The sequence below is a fragment of the Plodia interpunctella genome, chromosome 23, assembly GCF_027563975.2.
Source record: "Plodia interpunctella isolate USDA-ARS_2022_Savannah chromosome 23, ilPloInte3.2, whole genome shotgun sequence".
In the NCBI taxonomy this organism is placed as follows: domain Eukaryota; kingdom Metazoa; phylum Arthropoda; class Insecta; order Lepidoptera; family Pyralidae; genus Plodia; species Plodia interpunctella.
The window spans coordinates 314,871-326,918 of NC_071316.1; positions in this window are offsets into that span (position 1 = coordinate 314,871).

The window sequence follows — 12,048 nt, forward strand, 5'->3', positions numbered from 1 at the left end:
GTACAAAAACTGCTGGAAAGAGGTAGTTGGTTCATCTTGGTGGCGCAGTGGTAAAGTTCTTGCCACTGAACCGAGAGGTCCCGGGTTCGATCCCCGGTCGGGTCATGATGGAAAACGATCTTTTTCTGATTGGCCCGGGTCTTGGATGTTTATCTATATATGTATTTGTTATAAAATATAGTATCGTTGAGTTAGTATCCCATAACACAAGTCTCGAACTTACTTTGGGGCTAGCTCAATATGTGTGGTTTGTCCTCATTTATTTATTTATTTATTTATTTATTTATTTATTGGTTTTGTGATAAAATGTTGTTTCTTCTTTTGCCTTTTGTATTTTGTATTTTTTTATTCTTCCGGTACAATGGAATAGATCCCTTTATAGGATAAGTCCGCCGTAACAATCATTGTTTACTTTGTCTTTGCGTGTAAGACAATATCATTCACACCTACAAAGTTGCATCAATTAGATGAAAAATTTTGGAATCAATCTGAACCTAACTGGCATGTTCTCGATAGTTCTGTGGTTAAGAGTACTGTCGCTGTGAGACAGATAAGAGTTTGATTCTCGGTCCTTTTAATTTTTTCTTATCATTATTATTGTCGAAATTCGTTAAAAAACATGTGTGACATGTATAAAACTAAATTTAAAAAGTTATAAAAAATATTTAGCACAATACAATACAATAATTCTTTATTGCACAAAGTAATTACATAGTATACATAAGTAGAAAATGTATCACACATAGCATGACATTATGGTATAGATACATTATGCAAAAGGCGGCCTTATCGCTGTAAGCAATTTCTTCCAGACAACCTTTTGGGAAATTGCTAGACGAGGAAATACAGTAAAGCGGGAAATACAGGAATACAGAATCCTGAAAATTAATCTGTGTTTTTGCTTTATCTAAACGCAATCTGGATCTAGACCCGGTACCTGACATCCAGACGTCTGCAGCTCTCCAACATAATTGGATCCTATGTGGTCATCCGTTCAAAAATGTTTTGCGAAAAGTATTTCTAGGAAAAGTCTCCGTTTCGGTTTTTGACGACCGAAGTTTTCAAATTGATAAATATTCTGCTAATTATACATTATCATCATATCGATTGTGTTATTGCTAACACTGGTGTCAGATTTAATCAAGTCGCCTAAAGGCATCTGACATGACTTTTACGACTACTTACCGCCATCTAGTGGCAGGTTATCACATACACACTAGTGAACTAAATTAACTGTTCACCAGGTCACGATGTTTTTCTTCACCGGAAGCAAGTGGTGGTCTATGAAAACTACTATATATAAGTCAGATTGGTATATAAACTCATATGGCACGAGTATGATACGAACCTGAGACCTTAGGATCCACAGGCGGGCGTCTTAACCATTACACCACCACTGCTACAAATATATCTATTATAAATACAAATATTACATTAGTAAACTGTCCAAATAAAAAAAAATTGGCAAATGCTAATCAAGTGCAAGCTAACTTAATCTAACCTAATATTATAAATGCGTAAGTTTGTTTGTTACCTCTTAATGTCACGCTTTATCTGATCAACCAATCTTCTAAAAATTGCATTGCATAGTTGTAGTTTGAAGTGCGGAGATGTACACAAGGTACCTTTCATTCCGGAAAAATAAATGTTCCCGTGGGAAATTCACCTATTCTATACCTAGGACTGATGACAATTTTCAGGGAGTGGAAGCTCACACGAATCTGTCTGACATTGATCATGTACTCTGCACCCTAACGTTCCAGTCTCCATTCCACTGCTAAGCTTGAGGACGAACACGCATTACGCATCAACCATTTTCTGGTTCAGACCTAAGTCTCAAAATTTACTCGACATATACAAAGGTCCAAGGAGAGAAACCCCGCTCAATACGTCTTGTTGTGTCTTGTCTACACAAGACGCATAAAACCAAAGCAAAATATATATTCACCTGGGCAAAAGCTAATTATTTTTTTAATCTAAAAATCACTTTTGGGTGTATGGTAGCACCTTTATATATTTATTTCATTCTGTTTTTCAGTATTTGTTGTCATAGCGACCACAGATATATCCTATTTGCGAACGATGGAGCCATATCACAAGAAAAAAAGAAAAATATTCACGAGATACAGCGTAGTGACAGACGGACAGACGGACGGACAGCGGAGTCTTAGTAAAAGGGTAATAATTGTTCATTTCCACTTTAACAAGAGTTTATATCCCAGTTCTAAACAGTTTCGTGCATCCATTGCTAGTGGCTTCAAAATTAATTTGTGGAATTCCTTTGTCGCGAGTGCGGTGACGGTAGTGTTGTGAATTACTTAGAACTCTGAGTCTAAAGCCTCACTAATCCATTGTCGAGTAAAATCTTCGGCCTTCGTAACTCGTGAGTAAAGCTCACATATGGCGAGCCTTTGCAAGAATTTTTATGGTTATACAAATAAAGTACGTGGATAAATATTATTTTCGTATGTTTATCTCGCTAGGTGATCAAAACGATTAGTCAAAGTAATGAAAAGGGCGCAAATCTACGCACTGGCATCAACACTACACTTTTTATTTTTATTTTAACTTTTCTCCAAAAATAATCGTTTACAATTTAATAAATAATACATAACACGTATCCAAGAAGCCATTTACATATTTCAACCTTTTTCTAAATAATAAAAATAAAACTTTTATAAATTTCATCACTTTCTTTTAATTGTTAGCGAAAATTAAAAAATAATCAGTACAAATTATGTTACATTGCAAAATTTGAAGCGGTGATAGTTAAGTGTCCGTCTGTTATCGAAAGGTCCCAGGTTAGAATCCTACTCGTGCCACATGAATTTGTTAACCAATCTGACTCATGTACATCGTTTACTACCCACCATTTGCTTCCGTTGAAGGAAAACATCGTTAGCAAACCTGCACATTGGTTAACAATTTAAATTCACTAGTGTGTATGCGACTACTTGCCGCTAGATGTCGCTAAAAGTCATGTCAAATGCCTTTAGGCGACTTGAATAAAATCTGACCAGTGTTAGCAATAACACACTCGAAAACAAGTCGAAGATTACAAAGATAATGGAACTTGTATTTGAAATCACCACTGATTTTTTTTTTTTAGTTACTACAAAAAGACTATCACTTCTAAGCCCAATATTGCCACATCACTAGCGTGCCACATACTTGCTAATGACAATTATGTGAGAAAGATAGCGCGTGCAACATTTTAATTAAATGTTTATGCAATTTTAGGATCCAGACAATTATAATAATACCACTGTTAAATATTTTTCTTATGTTGTCAAAACATGTGGAAAAATATTTGTTAAAGTTTTACATTAAACAGGAAAAACACTACACTGCTTGCTTGCAAAGAAAACAATGTGAGGAAACCGGAGAAAATGGAGAAGGCAATGGCAAACCACTCCATTAATAGTGCCAAGAAAGTTGTTGTGTATGTTTCCTTACACGTGATGACCACAACCCTCAGCCGTGAGGAAATACGACTATGAAGAAAAAGCAATTAATAATGATACACAAAATTTAAAATTTGTCCAAGGAACCTGTCTTATACAATATCAAACAGACCAAGCAGAGTGAAAACTATAACTTCCGTTTTAAAAATCATTTGCATCGTTTAGGTAAACTCAGAAATATATTTACTAAGCTCTTCGCTTCATTATTTTTTATAAACACACTCCTTGCTGACTGTAACCATAGAATAATATGACATTTAAGTATAGAAGACCCACACTAGTTTCAAAATCAAATTTCTATGAATATAGCATTCCCACCATAAAGAAAACTTCAGTTCGTTTGTGGTGAGAGTGCCGACTCAACATCTCGTGTTTGTCATGAAGGAAGACTCCAGGCCGCAGGGATTTTATATTTATTTATATATACCTATAAAGCCTATTTTATTGTAAATAGTTTCCTGTAATTAAGAAACAAATAAATAAAAATAGCACAAGCCTAACTAACATTATAATGCAAAAGTTTATTGACTCTTCACAGTTTATACTCGTATATTCAACTAATCTTTATGAAAATTCGAATAGGTGCATATAGTATAGACTAGTTTGAAGGAAACCTCATAAGAGAAATAAATACCCCATAAGGGGTCTAAATACTCAACGTGCCTAAATTTCATTCCACCAAGCCATAATATGTGTTTACGACTTAAGCCGGCTCAGTGCGCCCATGTGTGTACAGCTATTATAAAATGTTCGCGTTTTCCATTTAACAAGAATAACAGCTTCTAAGTGAGATCTTTCTATAGACTAAAAATAATAATAAACTAAAATAACACTTTCAAAGAGGAGGAATTCGAAAATAAATTAAAATTGAGATTGTAACTGTTTTGTTTTCCACTAATAGAAAATGTTCCTTTGAACGCGTTAATACATCTTATTTGCAATATACATCTTTGTGTCTCTCATAAATGTATTGACGTCAGAATTTAGCATTAGTTGGTGTTTAACTGTGCGATCGCACAAAGCTGACCACATGTGTGTTCAAATGTTTAAACTATTTTTTTCGAAATTTCAATTCACATTAGTCAGATGAGCAGTACGATAATGGTTGAGAATAATCCTTATATTCGGTGCAAATCCATTTTTTAAAACTGAATTTGATGCTAGCATTTTATACGTATAGCTATATTATATAACATGGCACCTATTTCCATCTGAGGGCAGGTATAAGCATCCTATTAACACGTCTTACGTGCGCAAGCCTCTATGCACGGCATATAGCACAATATCCCCAAACAATATATTGTAGTCACAGATTTATATTATCTAGATGCAGAATGGTGGTCAAGTGATATTTCACTTGAATTTTGTAATATTTTACAAAAAAAATATTTCACTTCCATTATCTAGTAGCAGACTGCGCATGCACACGAATGAAAGAAAGTCTGCCAGTGAGTAATTAAAGAAATCAGTTTGCGCATATATATACGATTACGACAAACGCATATACAAATGAGTCAACTTGGAAAGAATCCATATTTTTTAAGGTTATTATTTTCTTTTCAATGTTGTTCAAATTATTAAGGAAGTCTGGAATGATTCGACACGTTTCCCTCAATACTATCCACTCTGAATACGCGTATAGTCCTTGTTTTCCCTTGTTTTCAGATCCACATTAAATTAGAGCTTAAGTTACGTGTAAATAGAAGAATATTCTGTCTTGTAGTCGTTAGAGCTGTAGACCTACGAGTCTCTAGCTCTGAAGACTGCAATTATAAGAGGTACGTGCGCGTCAAATACCCGTATTAAGCATTCAATAATAAAGTTTAACTTTAGTTAAGACATTTTACTTGCTTTTTATTATAGACTAGCTTTTGCCGGCGACTTCGTGCGCGTTTATTTCATGCGTCTGCTCATAATTTATTGACGTTATTATGTCGGGTTCTAAGATACCTTTGTTATATTAAACCAAGTTAAATCCAGATGAATAAATTGCTCGAATGAGAGTCCCGCTCGGAGTGAAGCAATTTTACAAAAAACGTCATTTATTAACCAGGTAACAAATATACCGGTTTCAAGTCTAGCGCTTCGCGAAATAATAACCCGTAAACTTCTATAATATCGTTAAGATGCGATATCTAGTACGATAAATCAATATTTGTATGTGTGTACATTGGTCTGCTGCACCGAACACAGTATAATCCCTGTGTAATGGCAGACCGGCGTCCAGGGAATTACCACTGATTGTCTGAACAATATAACAGCAGGTTGTTATAAAATTTTATCATAAAGTACTTATATTTATTTACTAGCGGTCCCCATCGGCTTCGCTCGGATAGAATTTTATTCGCCCAAACGTTCCTCAGGGACCATATTATCTATTGGTGAAAACCGTGCAAAAATGCGGTAGTTTTTGAGTTTATCGCGTTCGGACAAACGCGGCAGGGCTTCTTTTTAAAATATGTACCTAAGAATAGATACAATGATATTTTTATGACCAATTAAGAATATAGATGACTGATGGAGATTTTGGCTTTTGCGTAGCAATGGGAAATGAAAGTCGAGATATTTTTAAATGAGATATTTTTCAAAAAATAGACCTTCATAGACCAGCAGCGTAGAGCAATGAGTCACGCCCGGATTTTTTCAGGTCAAATTTTAAATTAATACCTAGTAGCGATCTACTAGAGACATTTTTTTCTTCTTCTTCTTCTAGAAACCTTCGGAAATAAATTATCTAATAACATTGAATAAATCAGTCCGCTTGATCTAGAAAAGAATGCTTAGAAACAGAGAAAAAGCTACAAACTACTAAAATTTCGGAAAGACAACTGCTGCGAAGTAATGCCGAAACTCATGTAAACAAGAATGCTATTAGAACTTAAATAGCTAGTTAAAAAAATATTTTGCATTTCTTTTTAATAACTGAGAGCTCATTCAGTGTCCATCGATACGCAAAGCGCGCTGAAGCATTACCTTAATAAATACAGGTAGTATTGAAACCACGGCTAAGGTTTGATTTACACAGGATGATTACCTATTTGTATAAATTTACTACTGCATGGAATTTGATGGGGCTTTCTCAGTTGTATAGCGGATAGTCTAACTTAAAATCTTACATAGGTTTCATCGCGATATATTTCTTAGAACTCGCGACATATTAACATCAATAAATTATGAGCAGACGCATGAAATAAACGCGGACGAAGGCGCGGGCAAAAGTTAGTCTATAATAAAAAGCAAGTAAAATGTCTTAACTAAAGTTAAACTTTATTATCGATTGCTTAATATGGGTATTTAACGCGCACGTACCTCTTATAATTGCAGTCTTCAGAGCTAGAGACTCGTAGGTCTACAGCTCTAACGACTACAAGACAATACAACAATATTCTTCTACAATGTCGGAAAAGCGGCATAAAAAAAAAAACTTAAGAAAATAAATTGCGAAAAAAAGGGAGGCCTATTACCCAGCATTTTGTTATTATTATTTATTGAAGCGGTGGTGGTTTGGTTAAGAATTCCGCCGTGGATTGAAAGGTCCCAGGTTCGAATCCTACTAGTCCCACATATATTTGTATACCAATCTGATCCATGTCTAGTTTTAATCTACCACCACTTGCTTGCGGTGAAGGAAAACATTGTAAGGAAACGTGCACACAGGTTGATTATTAACTTTTGTGTGAAATAGAGAGGGCAATGGCAATCCACTCCATTAAAAGTGCCAAGTAAATTATTGTGTGTGTTTAATTACACGTAATGATCACTACTCTCAGCCATGAGGTATACGACTATGAAGAAGATTACCCAGCAGTATTGGGTTGATAGAAATACCAACACAAAATTTTATAAAATGCTACTCAAGTGAAAACAGCTTACAGGTTGTATAGTGTATTGGTCGCGTCTGCTGCTCGCAGCTTTTAATGCATCCCATTCACGATAAAAAGCTATTAAATAAATGCTTCCGAGCTTACACGTACCTACTCGCCATGACCATTAAACTGTGCCGTATTTATATTTTAAACTGGCTTTGCCCGTGGATATCATATATGCGTGTAATAATATAGGTAAACTTATAGAAAAGCCAGATAATTCGTAAGCATTGCGTATTTCTTTGGAATTTAGTCAGTCACCAATATTTTGCATTTCAACTGCGGCGAGCTCTCACAATTCTCTTCCTAATTCTTATCTGTTCTCATGGTGCACAACAAAGAAGAATAGAGCATTGAAACTAGAGTCTACAGATTTGATTACAACGAAATAAATTTCTGTTTGGGAAGAATTACGCTGTCTTACTGTCATGTAAAAAAATATTGCTTCCATACGTACTTACTTACTCCTGTCATATGATACCCCACACTATGCGATAATCATGAGGAATACAAAAGTGTTCCCACTTTAAGTAATTAAAAAAATGATTTTTTTCTATAGTTGTGTCCGCTTGATTAATATGTATTGTATATCTCCAAAATATTGTTTTCTAACCCCAACTGTTAAGCGGGTGATGGATAAATGAACAGACTTGCGGACATGACGAAACTTCAAAGCATTTTTGTTCACTTGCGAACCCTAAATATATCCTAACTGAACACCCTGAAAATTGGGAAATAAATCTATCATCACCATTGTTAGCGTTATTCATAAAACATCACAAAAATTCAACAAATTGTAAATGTACCGCTATAAATGACATTTAAAATATTAACCAATCAGAGAGCGCTATGTCAGAACACACCATAATGGTGGGAGTAAAAGTGGGGTATATATGTGAGTTTCACAACTCTCGGCTCAGTCTGTGCTAGTGAGCCCTCGGAGACAGTATTCAACTTAATATAAAGTGTTATTCGAGTTAAGTGTCAGTGTGTTATTATTCTAAGGTAAGATGTACAATGTTGTTATCACTGTAATGTTATTATGTATTTTTGGCAATAAATTATATTGAGAAATATTACATATGTAGTTATTTCCTACATATCAGAAGTGGGATTGACCGAGGATATTTACGATTCATCAGTCAATCCTAGCCCACAACATTTCTTCTATAATTCATGCATGATAAAGTGGGAAATAACTATGTGTATTATATTAACTATATTTTTTATTACACTGCAAACACAACACGACTCTGTGATTCTATATGGCTATATGGTAAGTAATTTTACCTTTTGTTAGCCACTCCAGTTATTTTGTTTTTTTTTTTTTTTATAAAGCATTACTGTAACTCCTTGTGATTCATTATTTTCCCCTTCTTTTTTTATTTGCTCACCATGATCAAGCTGCACTCAATAAATCAACAATTACATAGTAACTTATTTATGTTACGTATTGCACAGTGGTCAATGGGTACCTGATAACATACGATAATATACTGTTAGTCAGGGCAACTATCTGACGTGTGACTTATGTCGATAATTAGCCATTATAATATTTAAATAATTACGCGGGTTACCAACGTATATAGTCATTTAATAACCAACATGTTTCAATCTCATCCGGAGATCTCTAATTTTCGACAAATAACGCAGTATCCAGCTCAATATACAAACCTTCTGTCCTTGTGTATATCATTAGACTTTTCCTAAATACCTGGACCGATTTTTTTGAATTTTTTTTTTTGTGTGTTCAAGAGGATTCGACAATTGTTTAGATTCATAATTTATTTATATAATCAAGACAACGTCTGTCGGGTTCGTTAGTTTGATATAAAATTAATCCATATCAGATAATTGAAAACACGCAGAAATTTTGCTTTAAATCTTTATTATTACAATAAATATTACGTTTTACTGGGTCTGGCAATAATAATGATTAGCTTATAACGACCACTTATTATTGGGTATTAATGTATTTAGATGATATGACAAATGAATTTGTTTCTGTTTAAGAATATGGAGAATTTTTCTTCTGATGGCGGTGTTGATAGAGGCGACAATGTGGGAGACAGGCCAGTAACCGGTCGTGAATCCGTTAATATGGAACAACGGCCCACGCCGGGAGTCAACGTCGCGAGCGAGGGAGCGGAAGGGAGTCTACCTAATGGCAGGCAAGTCCGCAAACGCTCAATTTCTAAATCTCAGAGTAGGGAGCCATCTACAATAATCCGTATAATCAATCGGAGACGACGGCAATACTCTAATTATAATAATGATGATTCAATAAATAAACGTTATGAACGATCGCGCTCACGCGAGCGTCGACTGCGCCGATTTTCGCGGAGGCGATCTCGTTCATCAGAATCACGTCATAGTCCAAGACGTATCCATAAGGCACGTAGTCGCAGTAGTCAAGAAAAACTCTGAATGGCGGTGGGGTCCAGAACAAAGTAACGCCTTCGAAAACATAAAGTCCATTTTAGCCCAGAGACCATTACTTGCGCTTTATGACCCAAAGAGAGAAACTCAAGTTCACAGCGATGCTAGTAAACACGGTGTAGGTGCTATTTTACTACAGAAGGATGATGTCGGACTATTTAGGCCAGTGTCTTACTATAGTAGAAAGACTACCCCTGACGAACAAAAATTACACTCCTTTGAGCTCGAAACTCTCGCAGTAATAGCAGCCCTTAACAGATTTAGAGTTTATCTATTAGGCATCCCCTTTAAGATTTTAACTGACTGCAATGTCCTTCGTACTACTTTATCCAAAAGGGACCTCATCCCTCGTATTGCGCGTTGGTGGGTTCAGTTCCAAGAGTTCAATTGTGAAATCGAGTACCGACCCGGGGCTAATATGCGTCACGCGGATGCTCTAAGTAGGAACCCGGTAGGGGATGCTATGGAAGAAAGGCACGTACTAGACGTACTTTCTGTAGGATCAGAAGAATGGATCAGTACCGTTCAAGATAGTGATGATGAGATAGCACGTATAAAAGAAATATTAAAAGACCCGAATGCGGAAAAAACGGTTGATATTTTGAAAAATTATAAAATAAAAAATAATAGAGTATATCGTATTATTGGAAAGGGGGAAAACGACATTCGATGGGTCGTACCAAGGGGCGTAAGATGGCAAATTACAAAACTTAACCATGACGATTTAGGCCACTTCGGCTTTGACAAAACATTAGCGCGAATACAACAAACCTATTGGTTTTCTAAAATGAGAAAATTTGTCAGAAAATATGTAAGATCTTGTCTCGAGTGTGCACATAGTAAAGAAATTTCAGGTAAACAACAGGGAAAGTTGCATCCAATTCCCAAACTTGAAATCCCTTTCCATACTGTACATGCCGACCACTTGGGACCATTTGTCCGCAGCAAAAAAGGCAATTGTTACCTGTTAGTCATCGTCGACGGGTTTACAAAATACGTTAATATTAAAACGGTTAGGGATACTAAAAGCTCTACTACTATTAAAGCATTGAGAGAACATATTGCTTGCTTTGGAGCTCCATCCAGGTTAATCACCGACCAAGGGACGTCTTTTACGAGTCATAGCTTTAACACATTTATAAAAACTATAGGTGTTAAACACATTCTTAATGCAGTAGCCACACCACGGGCGAATGGGCAATGTGAACGGTATAATAGAACAATCCTAAGTGCGTTAACTGCTAAAACGAATAGTAAAGACGATAAAAACTGGGACGATCATATACCAGATATACAAATTGGAATTAATACAACAATACACAAAACAACCGGCAAAAGTGCATCGGAACTCCTCTTTGGCTTTAATATAAATAGTACTTCTGAAAATATGTTAAGCGAAATTTTGGATGACACTAGGGTATCCGCAGCAGAAAACCTAAATCAAGTACGAACTGATTCTGGCAAACGTATAATTGAACAACAAGTCAAGACTAAAGCTCGTTATGACTCTAAACGTATCACGACACAAACTTATAAAGTCAGTGATTTAGTTAGCGTAAGAAGAGAGGTACCTAGTGATGGAAACTCTAAAAAACTTGCTGCTAAATTTCAGGGTCCATATAGGATAGTAAAGGTTTTACCTAACGACCGTTTTTTAATTGAAAGCACTCCTTTAACTCGCAAGCGTGGCCAACGCGGATATGAAAACATTGTTTCTATTGACAAACTTAAACCTTGGCTTGTATTTAAAAGAGGCTGTGAAACTACAGATTCCGAATCTGACGATCCAGATCTGAACTCGAACTAAACTTTTTTTTAACGATTCTAAATATTATTATAATATATCTTATATTATCTCGTTTTCTTGATCGTCAAAATAATGATTAATTATAAACTTATTAATTATATAAAAAATAATGCATGAGATCTATTAATTTCTATTTTTTTAAATGCATGCAAGATTGAAATTGTGTGATTGTACAATTTGGTTAAACAATAAACTATTTTTGGCTGTCGTAAGTTATTTATAATTATATAAAAGACAAGTACCTATTTGTTTTTTTTATTTTTTAACGACATATAAGTCATAACACCTAATTTACACAATCAGTTAAAGTTATATTCTCGTAAGAGTCTATTTTGTTATCTCTTTTATATAATTTCCGATTTTCATTTATTTCGCGAAGGGACTCGCTACTGCAGGATGGCCGAGCTGTTAGCGTTATTCATAAAACATCACAAAAATTCAACAAATTGTAAATGTACCGCTATAAATGACA